Consider the following 17,319-nt stretch of genomic DNA (forward strand, 5'->3'; position numbering starts at 1 on the left):
TTCTCGACTATTAAATTCTTACTCGTGACTTTATTAACGTTACTAGCTGTATTACTTATATCCTGTCTATTTTATAAAATTGTTGTCTATTACATTTCCCAATGTGTAACTAGGCCCACAAGATTGATGATGGCTAAACATCTTGAAGAAACAGATAAAATTTATAACCCTGAATAAAATAAATATAATAGTGTGATTCTAGGTATGGGAATGATCAAAGAAGGTTAAACACTTCCTGGATCATAATAGAGTAGTAAGACAGGTGATCCAGAGAACTTTTAGTATCAACAGGGCCTGATAAAAAAAATTAACACCTTGAATGGCAACTCAGAAGATTCTTCACCTGAACTAGGAATGAGCCATCCTAGCAACGTGGGACAAAATTGGTCATGAAATGTCTCTCAAAATATTGGTCGAATTTAGGACCAAGGGGGAACACTGTGAATGAAAATACTACAATGTGCATGAAAATACTGCAACCATGACAGTAAACAAAGAATGCTGAATCCGAGTCATCAGCGGCTGCTGCCAACCCCCAGCGAGTACATGCCTACAGCCCGGCCTCTCAGCCACTCACAGTGGTGCCCTCTGAGCAGACTCAGAGTAAGAAAGGACAGGATACTGGCCCTAGATAGCCAGGGGCTTGCCAAAGGAATGAATTCAATGACCCAAATGTTTGCTTCCCACCATACATAGAAAACCACTAAATACTTGAACTTGAGATATCTGGTTTTCTTTAGATAACAAGCAATATTTTATTGTTCCAATTACCTGATCTTTGTTGTAAAGATTCTATTTATCCTAGCTCCTCCCCTACCTCTTGGGAGCAGTCCCTCAGAGTGATCTGAGAGGCTGTCATCCCGGCTCGAGTCCTCCAGCCAAATAAACCAAATCCCTTAACATTTAGGCTGAACGTTTATTTCAATGAAGTCCCAGAATAGACACAACTCATCAATTCTGTAATGGAACACACTGAATCAGGAACCAAAAGCGTGTTTTAGTCCAGAAAATCTCCAGGTTCCTATTTCTTCCTGTCATTATACAATCCCTCCAGAACTCATTACTTTGCTGTCTGCTCCTCTGGCAACCAAACTCAGAGAAGAGTCAACTCAGCAGAGCACCATGCTGGGGAGAACCCCCCGCAGAAGCACTGCAGGCTGCCTTCCCTCCCGCACGCTCTGCTGACCCATGGTGTCCTCCGTGGAGACCAGGCCAACACAGACCTTCCCAACAGCTGCAAAGTCGCTCACGTTAAATAAATCATTTTATTTTATATGATATTTTACGTATATACCCATCTCTGAAAACAGCTTTGCCAGAAGCCCAAATCTTCAACATTAATCTGCAAAGGCAAATCAGGTCCCCAAGGGAAAACAAGTCTTAAGACGACGCTAAGGCCTCCAAAGTCCTCTCCACGACCATGAACCAAACTGCCTGCAGGTCTGCAGCTGCAGGAGGCTACATGTCTGCTTTTAAAGCAACCCCTTTCTGCCCTCGGGTGCTACAATGCCCTTTTATGCCCTCCCATCACAGGGCAAGAGCAGCCGCTGCAGAACCTTGCAGGGCAGCACTGACAGGACTGGACAAAGGGGATCAGAGCTAAACAAAGCATTCTGATGACACGAGCTTGTCACTGTGTCTCTTTACAGATGTAGATATATATTGAGAGAAGTGGGGTGATATTGCTCAAAGTCACACAGCTAATAAGTGGCAAAGTATATAACTCTGCTCCTCCCTCCTGTGTGACGCCCAACTGGGACAACCACAGGGTTCTCTCGTGGCTGCCTGAACAGTCTTTTCCTATCACTCATGACACACAATAGTGTCTGAACTTAGCCTGCATTTGCAGCATCTTTTCCCTCCAGTTTCTCAGGAACAAGGCTGTTCGGGCCTGTATGAATTCCGGCTTCCTGAAATCTCCGTGCTCAGGCTGGTCTTGCCTGTGCATCCGGCCCGTTGCTCAGAGGCTCTTCCTCCCTTGCAGGAGGACGTTTCTAATCTTCACAGGGACACAACCTCAGGGGAGCTCTCCTCTCGCCCTCAGCATGGCAGGTGTCCCAGGCCTCATCCCGAGCAGCCCCGTTAGGACGGTGTCTGCCCAGCTCTGCTAGTCAGATCAGCAGCCTCACTGCCAGGGATTATACCCAGGTCACACTGCAAACCTACTGCCCGCCTCACAGCCCCCAGCCAGCAGGTCACCTGGAAGTCACAGCAAGTGCCCCACCCAATCCAGAAGTCTCTTCTTTTGCGAGCACCACTGATGAATGTTTTCCAACCTTCGGTCAGTTTCGCACAAAACAGCACCTTCAACTGTGAAACGGGCGGTTTTTCTTCTGCACCTCATCCTTACTGGAAACGTAAAGGGAAACCAAAAGGCCTTTTCTCAACCCTTTTCTGATGACACCCTCCCACCCACAATACTCATATGCTCAAGAGCTTTGGATCCACATGATTTTCTTTCTCTTAGGCTAAGTGGCTCAAAAAACTAAGGGATTCTTTCTCCTTTGAGGGTATTAGCACTCAGTTTCTCGGCTTTAATCTGTTTTTGTCTCTCTCTTCAGTGACCCTTGCAGTTGCCACCTCTTACTCCCTTCAGCAGCCTCCCTCCCAACATCTAGTCTAGGAAATCAGCTGTGATGAGGGGCACGGGGGCAGTCACAGAAGATGCAACTAAGGCACAGAGAGGCTACATAATTTGCCCAAGAAATCACCTTGAACCACCAACAGAGTGTGTCACGTCCCTCTGTTTAAATCTAATGCTAAGTAAGTTAACTTTTTGTAGATTATGTTTATAAACAGATGAGGTATGAAAATACATACAAGGACACACATCAACTCTAAGATATTCATTAACTCCACTATTTTGTTTCTATTTATTTTATTTCTATTAAAAAATTAAGAACCCCTGCAGTCAATATAGCAAAATGTTACTGGGTTTTAAATCCAGAATATACAGGGGTTGTGTCATTACTCATTCTTCTATGTATTTTCACAAGACAAAATGATTTGAAAGTCTCTCTCCCCGCCCCCTACTCACTACTGGCTCTCACCAGAGCTCCCAGACCACACATCTAACAGCCTTTCACTTTACCCACAGCTGAACTCATCAGTTTTCCCCCAGAACTCCCTCTGCTGCTTTCCCTCCTCAGAACACAGCAGGACCATTATTTAACTCATTAATCCACCCAGAAACCTGGGCCTTACTCCATCCTACCTTCACAGACAGCATTGATCCTTTCCTCTTTACCATCTAAACATGCCTTCAATCTGTTCGCTTTTACCCACTGACCGTCCCACCGCTCAAGTGGAAGCCAACAACACTGCCCACCTGGACTCATGAGTCTCCCAAGTGGCCCCACAGCCACTCTCCCCTACTTGAGACAAATGTGATTGTGTCTCTCCCACGCTTTTGGACTCATTTCAGACCCACTGTTCTTAGAAGAAACTTCAATTTCTTCACCTGGTGAAGGTCTTTGCCATGAAACTGTCAGCTCAGGAAGGGCAGGACACACCCTCGTCCCTCGGCTCCACCATCTGGCAGAGCATCAGCTTGGGAGGATTGAGTTCTTAGCAAACTACTTCACTTATCCATACAAATCCATGGTAGATTAGAAAGATTTTAGATGTTGAGCTTGACTATTAATTTGGGGATTTTGCACTGGCAACCTGCAAGTATATATTCTAATTATTGTGTCTTCTTAAAACCATACCCAGATTAAAGGAGTATTTGTGGAATGTCTTTGGAGTAAAAGGGACTGTACTTTTACAGATTTTATGTTTTAAAATATGAACAACCCGGACAGGGTCAAAAATAGTACCGCCTCACAAGTGACAGAAGACAGGTGAGACGCATATAGCAACAGGTCACAAAGATGGTAAGAGCAAAGTTGTTTCTCCAACCCCCGAAAAAATTCCTCCAAGAACTGAAAACTCAGAAATTTGAAAGTAAAATACTATCATATAAAGAAAGAAAATAAATAATCCTCTTCATCAGGGTTTCTAGATCTGACTGGAGAGTTATTAGCAGGCCATACTGAATCCTAGCACAGAAAAATCAGATGGACTAGTGGTGAGTAAGTTCCAGGAAAACGGCAGTAACTCCTCCACTTGAAAGAGGACACACACTCACTTGTTCAAGGTGATTGTAAACCACATTCTGCAGAAATTCAGAAGATTCAGGCACCGCTTCTAGATGGTGATGACACGGAAGGACGGCTTGGATGCATGCTTCTAACTGAGTCACCGGCATTCTTACACTGCAGGGGGAAATGGAGGCCCTCAGCCAAGAGCACAGTTGTTCCTGTCATGTATCCCAGGCCATGCCTCGGGGACTCAGTGTACTGTAGCAGTCCGGCCCCAGGTGAGGACCCGCAGCGTGGCCCAAGCAAGCAGGAGGGGCACTGTGCTTGAGAAATCCCATCCCCCATGGGGGCAAGAGGGGCTGGTGGGGTTGTGTGAACCTATAAATGCTCATAGAAATACACCTACATACATTGAAGTGATAAAATTAAAATTAGCAGGCTATTTAACAAAATCTCAATTGTCAGTGTTAATTTTACCATTCCATTCCGCTTGTCCCCTGCACTCTGAGACAGGCTTAGGCTCTCTCACACATGCAGCTCTGATGCAATAGTTGTGAAGTTATTTTACTTTGCTGCAAGTGTCTTCGCTCCCAGTGTCACTGTGACTGTCGTCTCTTAACACAGTCAGATATCTTCCTGGATCTCTCCCTGAGTTCCTTGCTCCTGCTTCTCAGATCCTGAGATAAAGAACAGGTGAAGGCACATGACTGGAAAAGTCAATGTGGACTTGAGCAAAGTCCTCAGTGACCCCCTAGGTGAGTGCTGCCCACCCCTTACCTTCGATTCTCAAGGTTCTGCCCAGGGTGACATCCAGCCAGGAGAGAGTCCTGGGCCCTATTAAAAGCTGTGTGGCTTGGGTGCAGGGAAAGCTGCAGGAGCTGGTTCCGTAGCCGGTCCCATCCACACCTCTGCTCCTCTCTCTCCCGAGGCAGCGCTGCCAAGCCCCCAGGCTCCCTGAGCTTCTGTCTTTCTCTTCTACTCTACTTCAAGCCCTTTTCCTCTTCCTTTATTCCCTGATTATCCCTAGCTGGAGTGATTTTTCTATCATAGAATCTGAAAAATTTTCCTGCAGCTGAAAAAGAGGTGCCAGATGTCAATGCGCATATGGTGGTTCCTGAATAGAGCCCCTGGTTAGGCGGACCCTCACCAACACTCATGGGGCATCAGGCATGTTGCAGGGTCGACCACCACCAACAAGAGTTTGCTGTGACACCAAGGCACGCACAGCATCCCTGTTCACTAAATTGTAGTTGTAGTCCTTTATTAAGAAGCAAAAATAAAAACATTGCTCATGTTTCTTACTAAAATTATTTATGAGGGAGAAAAAGAAATTGTAATAGAAAGAACAAATTTCACTCCATGTTAGATGTGTTCATTTGGCTTTAATCCTGTACCTTGTTTTCTAGGCTCAGACTTGCTATCTCTGCACCTTATGTAAAAGAAAGTTGCCTTTACCCTGAAATATCCAGGAGGGTCTATTCTCCGGGCTCTGATCTTTAAGGATATTTGCTCTTCTACACTTATGTATAGATGGCAAGTTGTAAAATAGTGAATAACCTTTCTTTTTTTTGGAGGTTTTACAGGGGCACCATAATTTGACCCACATGGACAGCTGCAGGAACAAAGGATTTCAAGGACAAACAATTCATACAGCAAGAAGTTTGCAACAACCAGCCACATCCCCGCCACTTTTTAGTATAAAAGGAGACTGAATTCTGCCCTGGGGAAGAGAGTTCTACTGGATAACAATATGCCATTTTCTGGGTCTGCCAGCTTTACAAATAAAGTCTCTTTTCCTTACTCCAACATCTCATCTCCCGATTAATTGGCCTGTCATGCAGCAAGCAGAACGAGTTTGGACTTGGTAACAAATTGACTGCCTTAGAGGTAGTATGTCTCCACTGTTTCCTCATTTCCAGTATTTCACAACCTATCAATTTTATATGCTTTTTAACAACATGAACAAAAAACTTATTACAAGGAATTGATTCCACAGAAATAAAATTATTTCTACTCCTTCAAAACTTTTTTCTTTTCTATTTTATTTTGTTTTGCTTATTGAAAAGAAAATAAATTCAAATCTTTTTATTTCACGTATTTTTATAACTAGATATTGTAAATACTACAAAGATATTTAAATTGCAATAAAAATTGTTCATATATTAGTATAAAGATATATACACAATCAATGCAGATTAGGAAAGGAGTAGATATTTACTAAAAATCCACTGCACATCCAGTCTTTTACAAGCATATCCTGGAATATAAGCTCTATTATCCAGGGTCCCCCACCCCCAATCTCACTGCGGAGTCCCTTAGTAATCAACTACCAAGGCACCAGCATAGAACCATGAGATCACTATTTTAGGTATAAATGAGAGTATTAGCTCATTCAATTCTAAAACAGAAACCTTAAAATAAATACTGAACTTACTTACAGATAAACAAATTTGGACACAAAAAAGTACAGTTTCTCCCCAAATTCACAAAGATAATAACTGGTAAAGGCAAGATTTGAACTCATCTGCCTTGAATATAAAGCTAAGTTGGAAATCCCCTTCAACTGTGGAGGACCAGCAGCACAGCCTGTCACCCTATCTTTGTTCAGATCTGGCTTTAGACAGCCTGAGACAGCACCCCTTCCTATGGAACTCGAGGGCAAACAATAACAATAAGGATTTTATATTCAGTAGTTTCTTAGGTCTCAATTATATAAAGTGTCAGCAGGTCAGCAGAAAACTCTGGGAAATATGAGTGGGTCCAGAGCTTTTTGCTGATAAGAAACTCAATCTATCAGGACAGAGTGACCTTCCCATGAGAGGCCTCATGGACATAAACTAAAGGCAACTGAGCAATGAAAACTAGCAAGAACATGGAACTCAAGCAAGAAGGATCCCTACCATCCCCTGCCCAGTTGCCTCTTCACCTTTGTGGACAAGACGGCAGAAGGTCCATGTTCTTGTCCAAGTTACAACATCATGGATTCTCACCCATATAATATTACGACTCTATGCTGTCTTAAGTCCTTTCCAACTAAAATATGATGACACCAATATCTCAGCGGAATGTCTATGTCTCCACTTTCTCTCTTCTATTAGGAGACTATATCTATGGCCACAAAGCCGAAATTCAATTAAAAACACCATGCACGAAGCCTGGTGAAAGTCTGTGTAAGAGACATTGTTCTCAAGCTCAGTGAGTGAAAACTCAGAAAAAGTGGTCCTTATCCCTCTGCAAGTGGAAGGTAGCCTGATTGTGTGTGTGTATGTGTGCACACGTGTGTGTGTAAATCAAATACAATGTATTGTGGGATGTGCACAGATTTTTTTTATGTTACTATCATTTCATAAGGATGAGCCAACCTTTAAAGTAATTTGAATCTACTATTCTGAGAGAGTCTCAGGATCTTTTGGTGGAGGATGGGAAAGGGGAAAGGAAAGGAGGAAAGAAGTAAATGAAGCAAAGCTGTAAGTATACTGCTAGGGAAAGGCAAGACATTAATTTTGTTCCTACTTGCATCACACACAAATTAGGGACTGGCTTTCCCACATGTCTTGTCAAGCACTGAGTTGCAGAAGAACAGGTGACAGCCCATTTCTCACTGAGCTTGTGACTGTACGTGGCATCTTTTAGACACTAATTATTTAACCTGATCAAACAATCTAGCAGCAGGCTGTAATTCTCCTATTTTGAGAGATAAGAAAACAGGAAGTGAAAGAGGGTATATAGCTTGACAAAAGTCAGAGGACAAGTAAACTAAAGAGGATGAATTCAAACTCAGATCTGAATGCAGAGTCTGATCTTCCCACTCCGAGGGCTGGAAATTCCTTAACACACAGGGTCCCCAGCTCCTCTGCTTTGTTCCTGGCACCAAGCATTTCCCATGGCAATATTCTCCAGTTCTCAGTCACAGCGCTCAGTGCAGCCAATAACCTCCATTCGACCTTGATCATCTACCTGTCACGCCCACCAGGCTTCACCAGGCAAGAAAGCTGGCTTTCAACTGCATACAAAGCCACCCCTGTTTTATCCTGGACTCTTCAGCGGCTTTTCCAGCGTAAACACAGCCATGAAAGTGCTCACAGTTTGTACATGAGCCACACTACCTCTCTCCATCTCTGTCCCCACCTATACTACTTTGCTATGACCATTTTGAGAATCTTGGAAACAAATTTTTAAAAACAGAAAAGAAAGGATTCTGTAACAAGTACTTAATACTTACAATTTTAAATGAGAAGTTACAAAGTGAGTATTTACAAACCGAATCTGCCTTCCTAGGTGTCAGTTTTAACAGTTAAAATATACAATAGCAAAAAATTCTGACTTAAATAATTAACAAAAACATCAACAATAATCTGGAATAAACTCAAAAACAATGCCCATGTTGTACATGGTGGAAGTACAGGACTGTACTGTGGGGTAAAGTAAGAGGTGTGAAAGTAGAGACATCAACATTTTGTATGCAAGAAAGCAGTTTTGTAAAAATGTACGTTCTCCTAAAGATAATTCAAAAGTACTAAAAAATCCCACGACAGCACTTCTTTTTTTTTTTAACTTGAAAAATTATATTAGAATTCTTCAGGAATAATAAAGTCATAATACTAACCAAGAAAATTTGGGATCGAAAAGAGAATCAAAAAATCGCACTGTCAGATATTAAATAAATGTTTACAATATGTAAGATATAGTGCTAGTGTAAGAAAGTAAGATTGATAAAAATAAACCATGAGCTCAAAAAGAGACTCTAGTGTACATAAGTATTCTTTACAGGTGGGATTTCAAGTTAAAAAGCAAAGTAGGAATTCAATAATTGTCTTGGGACAATCAGAGAATCCCCTGGAAAAAACAAATTCTATTCCAGTCATAATGACCGCAAGAAAAATTACAGAATGTGATGTGAATATTAGAAAGTACTAATAACAGCGAATATAATTCTTTGCTCATATTAATTCAACTTCTCTTCACTATAACAAGTACCATCATCATCTCCATCTTAGAGATTAAAAAAACCTACAGAAGAAATTTATACCATTATAAGAAAGTATTTCTAAGAATAATATCAGGAATAAAACCCAAAAAGAAGACATTTACAATCTTAAGATTATTTTGGGCCACAACAAAAATGAACCTACTGAACAAAATGAAAGGCAAAAAATGACAAGGAAAAGCTCTCTGATACATGTTGATGAAGACAAGGGGTTAATGTTCATAATATACATAGAGCTGTCACAAAGCAACAAGAAGCTGCCTCACTTAAATGTGTGCAAAGGACAAAAGAGATCATTCACTTTTTAAAAGTCAGATGGCTAATGAGTGAAAAATGCTCAATACCTCACTGGTCATCAAGTGCAAATTAAAACAATGAAAAAGTACTTTTGCTCATCATATTGGCACATATTTTTAAAAGATATTCTAGCTAGTGTCCATCTTTGAGAGAACAAACTGTGAGCGATCTTTTGGAGGATGACATGTCAATGGATATGTAAACTCTGAAAAACGTGTGTACACACAGGCTGAACTCCACATTTTGGAATCGTTTCATTTAGAAAAATTCAGTTCAAAAAGATGTACTTATCAGAGCATTTACACAGCACTGTTTACAATGGTGAGAAGAAAAGCTGAAGTGAAATCATATCCAGCGATAGAGAATTGGTTACATAAGTTATTCTACATCTTTTCATGCCCCACAGGAGAAGGAATTTCTTGATTCACTTGAAAGGAGCCTGTGATTTATGTAGTTGTCACATCCAAGGACTAAATTTCCAGAAAACTTAACGAAAATAATACTCATACAAGATCACAGGAATGTTTGTATAAGAAGTATGCCAGTCAAACACCCTTTCTGACAGTGGAAAATGGAGAAAACTTAAGTGTCCACCATCAAGACAATGATGCGGTAAATCACGGTGAGCTGTGGGCACTAAAGTTCCGGTGTTTCGGCGTGGTCCAAGGCCTTGTCCACAGTACGCTCCCACGAAAGGTGTCCTTACACAAGAGACCAAACCTGCACATCAGGAAAACCCTCTACTCTATCTGAAAGGACCGGGTGAGTCTGGAGAGAGAGGACGTCTGTGATATATACCTGAGTGAATAAACCGAGCTGCAGAAAACATATAGTATGGCCTTATTTTTCAATAAAGCACATATACACACACATAGACATAGATTTCTCATATACGTGTATGTATGTGTTTATTTATATGACATAGGCATAAAGGTCATGAAATATATACTCCACATTGTCAGCAGTTTTTACTCTCAGAAAAAAAGGGGAAGGGAAGTAGGGGACTTTCGGTACCACAACAGATCTCTTTTCAGAATTTCAGTTAAGTATACTTGGAATTTAAAAGTTTATTTAAGTCCAAAGTAAAATGGACGAGGACTCCACAAGACAGAATGCTATACTAGTCATTAAAAATCATGCCAGGGGAGATAGAATATTGTAGAAAAATGTGTAATAAGCCGAATGGAAAATGGAGGTCTCCACACAGTATACAGGCACACATTGCTCGCTGGTTTTTATGACAGAGGTAATACACACTGATGAAAAGAACAGAAAATAGATGTTAATGTGTTAATTATTATCTCTGAGTACTGGCACCAGGATAGATCCTTTTGACCCTTTTTTCAGACATTTATATTAAATACACACTATTTTTCATCTGAAAAATGCATCTTTAGATGTCTAGTACCACACATTGGAAAATTACACGAGTACTTACAGAAACAAATAACTAGGAGACACCGCAGCAGCGTCACAAAGTGTAGAAAGGGCGATCCTGAATAACACCGCGCAGTTACATAAGGACCCACAAAGTGAGAGCACCTGCTGTAACAGGGCGCGGCCCCCTTCCATTTGTCAGATGTGTCTTCAGGGCTGAGGCAGTTCTGAGCACGGCCAGTGTCAGTGCTGGTGTCTGGATGGATGCCACTGGAGGTGAGGGCACCTGCAAGCCGAGAGGAAGAACAGAAATCATCCTCTGCTTTTTCTGTCTTGTTTCTTTGTTACTTTTAAAGAGAGGCGGAAATAAGATAAACTGGATCTTTCCTACTGAAATTTCAGTAATGAAACCATTTTTAAAGTGATCACAACTTATATTCTGCCTATGACTGTCTTTTCAACAAAGCATCATATTTATAAAATGTTAATTAACTCAGTTAATTAACTCCCTGTTGAAACATTCTAGTAAAGAGCATGAACTGCAGTATGTGAAAGAACCACACCTGCAGTGACTAGCTCAGCTGTCTTGACGGCAGTGCAGTCAGCCCCCACCATCCCGTGGCCCTGAGCTCCTGATGCTGGTAAGAGAGCGCGCTGCTGCCTCAGATGGAAAGAAAAGGTGAAAGCATTTTCTGAAATCTACAGCACTGACAAAACATAACTGATAAATCCCAGGCTCCTTTGAGGCTGTCATTTTCCGTTTCTGGCCAACACCCGTCAATGAGCAGAACCACCCCATTCCCGAGTCATGGGACTCACGTGGGCAGCAGTTTTGGAGAAATTTCCAGGTATAGAATGTAAACCAACTATACATAAAACTCTGAAAAAGAAAAGATGCAATAATCTGATTTTGGAAGACACTAAAATATTCTCCTAAGCCTTAGTACTTGGAAAGGCTGGGCTTCTACTAAGCCACTTATTTATTTCACAGCCAATGAGCATCTCCCACAAACCCTGTTTCCCTGTGTCTGCTGGGAGCTTCAGGCACATTGATGTTGTCTATCTTATAAGTCACAAGGCAGAGGCGTGTGTCTCACGCTGGCAACTCTCACACAGGCTCAACTCCTAGCCTCACTGTATGAACTTGGCCCCATTTTCTCACCTGTTTATTTGGTACCTGTTCTTCTGTAAGCTGCCTGAAATGCTTTTTGAAACAAGTCAGAAGAATGAGTGGGTAGAGAAATGGACAGATGGACAGGTGAGAGATGGGCAGAAAAACAGAGAGTCTCCAAGAGAAGGGGAGCAATCAAAATTACCTATGCAAAACCCTCTTCTAGTCAGGGAAGGAAACCACCACGGAGAAGTGTGAAGAGGCAGGTTGCTTAGGACTGTTTCCTGGATTCCATGAAAAGTCACACCAAGAGATGAGAGGATAGAACTATAAATAATAAAAGAAAAAATTCATGCATGTTTGAAAAATATATCTACATTATGTACTTTCTAAAGAATAGAGTCAAATCAGCAAGGCCCAATAACACAATCCTTGGGTATTTACAGAAGTGAGAATCCCATCTCCAATCTGCAAGGCATCCCTTTGGAGCACTGAGAGTCTACACGGTGCGGTCATAAAGCCATCACCGCAAAAGCGATGCTATCCTGCACTTACGAGGAAAGAGCAGCTGTGCTCGGTCTGCCTACACGTGTCTTTTACACCCCTCAGCACCTCTACGGGGGAGGGACGCCTAGCGAGCCCCATCTCTGCAGGACAGAAAACAAGTCCAAGAGAGGCTAAGCCGACCTACCAAGTCTCCATCTCACAGGACTTGTCACTCCAGACCAGGACTCGAACTCGGACCCACGTTTGTAACCAGAGTACTACCGTATTTTATGTGCTTTTTGTGTGTATAATACATTTGTTTCTGGCATGAAAGGGTATTTAATAAATGATCGGTTGTCTTGTCTATCTCATTAGCTCACAATCTTTATATTTTTGAATTGTACTCTTCCCATGGAGAAAGGAACGGAAAGAGCGGTGGTCAGAATGAGGTGGGGCTCCATTCTTTATCTGTTGCCTCATCTCATCGAAGTCCCCAAACAAGGAGATAGAGCAAATGTTCTCGTCATCATTTAAAGAGAGGGCTCCAGTGATGGTGACTTACTCAACTCCAAAACCAAGTCTGGGGGAAGGGCACATGCAGCAACGAGAGCAGTATCACCTGTAGGAAGGCAAAAAGAACTCAGGGGATGGCTCAATGGGTCAGCCTGATTTCATTTCAATCGATAATACAATAACACACTCTAAAAAATCTAGCATGCAATGGATTTGCTCTTTCTTGACATCTAGCAAGTTTCCACATCTCACATGTAACATTATCACGAACTAGTGAAAGGAAGAGTCCACAGACAAGGAAAATCAATGCCACAGGCAGGCTGAAACACAGGCTGGAGGAAAGGAAGGGAAAGGGCATAGTTAAGAAGAGGCGAAATTCTGGGAAAAAGACATCATCACAAGGAATCTCAAGCATCATCCAGCAATCATATAATCATTCTTTCAAGGGAGAGTTACTTAGGTCCTATTTTGTGCAACATTGTACAGTGGGCGAAGCAAGAGCACAGCGTCCATGGTGGCAGCAAGTTGCGGAGCTCCAATACACTTCTGATCCCGGTACCTTGCACACTTGTCCTCAGTATAAAGGCAAAATATATAGTAAAATAATCCAATGTAAACTCTATGCAATGCTGAAAACAAATAAAGAATACCTAAATACCTGGACAGACACACCACGCACATTCCTGAATCAAATGACAGCATTCTTGGGATGGCAGTGCTCCCCAGAGCGATCCATATATTCAACGTGGACTCGATCACAATCCCAGTGGGTTCCTCTGCAGAAACTGACTATCTGCTGCTACAATTCATATGAGAATTCGAGGATCTCAGTAACCAAACCGTACTTGAAATAGAAGAAGAGTTTGAGAGGACTTGTAATTCTCAATTTCAAACCTTACAACTGTATCTCCAGGTGAGATTAGAGGCCATTTTTAAGTTATAATTGTGTTTATCCTTATTTTCTAAATTCTGTACAACGAATATACCTGTTAGAATAAGAAATTTAAAAAGTAAAGTATCTTTTAAAACATGCAAACCGATTCATTCATTGGGAAGAAAATATTTTGACTATAAAGAAGTAAACAAATATCTAGTGAAAAAGGACTATTTAAAAACAGGAGTGAATTTACATTTTTTGTAAATTGGAAACTGAAAAGCACAAACACATCAAGTTTCTAGGGAGAGTGTTGCAACATATTAATTGTTATTTCCAAAATTCTAATTGAACAATGAAAACTCAAGAAAGAGAAAATCTTGATTGACAGCCAACTGCAAACACATGGAGAGCAAAGGCCTAGAAATCACAGTTCCTTTAACTCTGCTACTAACTCAATAGGAGAGGAAATTCCTCACAGAGGGGACAGTGGAATCCCATGCATAAGACAGGATACACAGTACAAACTGCACTAGAATTGGGGGTGATTTCCATAGAAGAATTCTAAAGTTACAACATTGCTGAAAAACTATAAAAACACTGACAGACAGATTAAAACACACAGTCATATATATTATATAGAAACATATGAAGTCTGCTCCCATGTTGCATAGAAATACAAACATATTTGTTCATTTATGGGCACTGATTACTTTATCCCAGGTAGAATATTTCAACTAAAATAGATAATCAATAATACACTCCTCTTGTCAAAACTAGTTGATAAGTTACTCTGCTATGTATGCATAATGTGTCTAAGATAGATTTAAAATTATTGAAAAAGATTTTTGTATGGTTTCTTGAACCCTTCTCAAAACACCAAGCTTAATTTTAAAATAAATCTGAGCAGTATTTCTATATGATCTTTTCCCTTGTGAAATGAACAACACAGTCTGTTGTCAAAATTCTTTCCTTACAATGATTCATGAGCACCGTATACTCACAAAACTGCTGGACAGCAAGGCACTATCCAGACACTGTGACAAATCAAATGAAACACAAGGAAGACAGTGACCCTATTCTGCAGGGCTTATAATCTGTTCCAACACCGGGTTTTTATTTGATATGTTTGATTGGTTAGAAAAATAAAATCACTCAAGTACATTCTTCTTTGAGCATTATGTAAATCATGACTCTCTTTTTAGTGTCATGAGCAGGAAAGACTTGAGTATGAATTGATTAGAACAACTAGGCACAATCATCACTGGAGCCTGTGTAATAAATAAGTACATGAGATCTAAAATAAACCTACACAGATCTCTGCAAGGGAAATGAAGAGGTGAGTTCCCCAATGAGAAGACAAACAATCAAGAAATCAAAAAAGGAAAACTTTTTCATTAATGATTCCAGGCAGTAGTGGAGCATGGTGGTGAAGATCACAAATGCTGGGGACAAACATGAGGGTCTGAAATCCCACAGCACTGGGTAGCTGTGACACTGATATTTCAGTGAAATTTTCTGCACCTCAGTCTCCTATCCATAGACTGGGGACAACCACAGCACCCATCTCCTAGAACGGTCTTAAGAATTAAGTTATTTTTTATATAAAAGTTTAAATAAAATACCTCAGATTTTAAATATTACCCCAAAAGCTCAAGGAACAAAAAAAACAGTGATAAATTGGTGTTCATCAAATGTTAAAAATTTGCTTCAAAGGACACCATTCAGAAGGTGAAAAAACAACAGAGGAGAAAATTTTTTCAAATTATTTATCTGATTAAGTATTTGTATCTTCAAATAAAAGAAAAAACTCCTACAACTCAATAAGAAAAAGAGAACTCAATTAAAATGTGTATAAAGTATCTGAAAATGTATTTTTCAAAGAAAATATACAAATGGCCAATAAGCACAATCAAACGATGTTCAATATCATTAGCTGTAAAAGAAATCAAGTCAAAACCACTAGGAGAAACCGCTTCACACTTACTACAATAGGTTATAATAAAAAAAAGGTGTAACAAGCACTAATGAAGACACAGAGGAAACGGAGCGCGCAGCCCTTGCTGGTGAGGATGTAACACAGCGTGGCCACTTTAGAAAACAGCCTGGCAGGTCCTCAGAGAGTTGAACATTTGGTTTATGAATGACCCAGCATTTCTGCTCTCTGGTCACACAAGTAAGAGAACTGAAAACAAATGTCCACATAAAAATTCCTACAGGAGTATTCACGGCGCCATTACTCTTCACAAACAAAAAGCAGAAACAACACAAACGACTATCACCTGATGAATGGGTAAACAGTAGGGCCCAGATATACAGTAGAATATAATTCAGCAATAGCAAAGCATAGAGTACTGACCCAGGCCACAACCTGGAAAAACATTGAAAAAGTTACTCAGTGTGAAAGAAGTCAGTCACAATAGACAGTTCCATTTACATGAAATAACTGGTTTTACATGAAATGTCCAGCACAGGCAAATCCATAGAGAGAGAACAGTGGCTGCCTGGGGCTGGGGGAGGATGAGGAAGATGGGAATGACTGCTTGTGCATACAGGGCTTCCTGTTGGGGGATGAAAATATTCTAAGATTGACTGCGATGCACAATTCTGGGCTTTGAGTAAAAACCGCTGCACATTTTAATGGGTGAATTGTATTAAAACTGTTAAGGATAAAAGCACCTAGGGCCAGAACCTTCAAATAGTAAATGCAAATTGCTAACTTTTATTACAGGAAGAAGAAACTGCGCTCAGCATGAAAGCAGGAGATCGGCAAATATGGGTTAACAGAATTGGACAAGAGCATTTCACTTGAAAGAGTTGCTGCGTGTACACGAAATATTCAGAAATAGGAAAATCAGCTTGACATCACGAAGAAGCATTCTGCTTCAAATGCAGATCAAGGATTCGGCAAGCCCAGCTGCTAGAAATAACCAGAGAAGAAACCTGGTTCTTACAACAAGCACCAGAGCCAACAAGGAAATGGTGGTGAGGAAAGCAGGCAGCCAAAAATCTGGAACAGTTTGCTACAAGTAATTTCTCCACTGAAAATTTAAAAATAAAATGAAAGTGATGCAATGCTGAGCTGGCCTCACGTTAAAGGGCTTCCTCTGCTGCTCGACAGTTCTGTAACCCCGAATGAGAGACTCAGGAGAATCAGCATGGCTCCTGGCAGTCCCCAAGTGACTGCCCACCAGCACGTTTGCCACCATCACATCTGCCAGGGTTGTATTGCAGAGAAGAGACCAACTTCTAAAAGGCACAGGAAATGTTTACCAGGGAAGAAAAGGCTGCTGTCAGTCCTGGGACAGAGGCAGTGTGAGCAGAGGCCAGAAGGCTGCAGGTGAACTGGAGCAGACCTGGGGCAGGAAGGGACCACGGAAGAGCAGATCTCAATTTTCTACTCTCTCTCCCTCGGGTAGGAGAGATAAAGCCTGCATCCTTCTCACCTGGAACTGTGGGTTCTGGCTGGCAGAAGTCTTACGTACAGGGAATGAATACTCAAGACTCTGTGGAAAAAGTCACGAAAGAGAGAGGGTGTAGGGACCCAACTCCACGAGCCTCTCAAATGATCCCATATTTATTGTGTATAATC

The 17,319-nt window shown here is 41.2% G+C and overlaps 1 long non-coding RNA gene across 1 annotated transcript in view; it reads right to left on the minus strand.

Moving 5' to 3' along the window:
- LOC140695096 (uncharacterized) overlaps positions 1 to 11,568 on the minus strand; it is a 28,894-nt gene extending 17,326 nt beyond the window's left edge. The window contains exons 1-4 of the long non-coding RNA XR_012070784.1: positions 11,307 to 11,568; positions 10,805 to 11,029; positions 4,560 to 4,759; positions 4,130 to 4,256 (exon numbers count right to left, since the gene is read on the minus strand). This is a non-coding gene — a long non-coding RNA (uncharacterized lncRNA). The remainder of the gene's footprint in view (positions 1 to 4,129; positions 4,257 to 4,559; positions 4,760 to 10,804; positions 11,030 to 11,306) is intronic.
- Positions 11,569 to 17,319: the final 5,751 nt, after the last annotated feature.

This window comes from Vicugna pacos, unplaced genomic scaffold (assembly GCF_048564905.1).
Source record: "Vicugna pacos unplaced genomic scaffold, VicPac4 scaffold_137, whole genome shotgun sequence".
Taxonomy (NCBI): Eukaryota; Metazoa; Chordata; class Mammalia; order Artiodactyla; family Camelidae; genus Vicugna; species Vicugna pacos.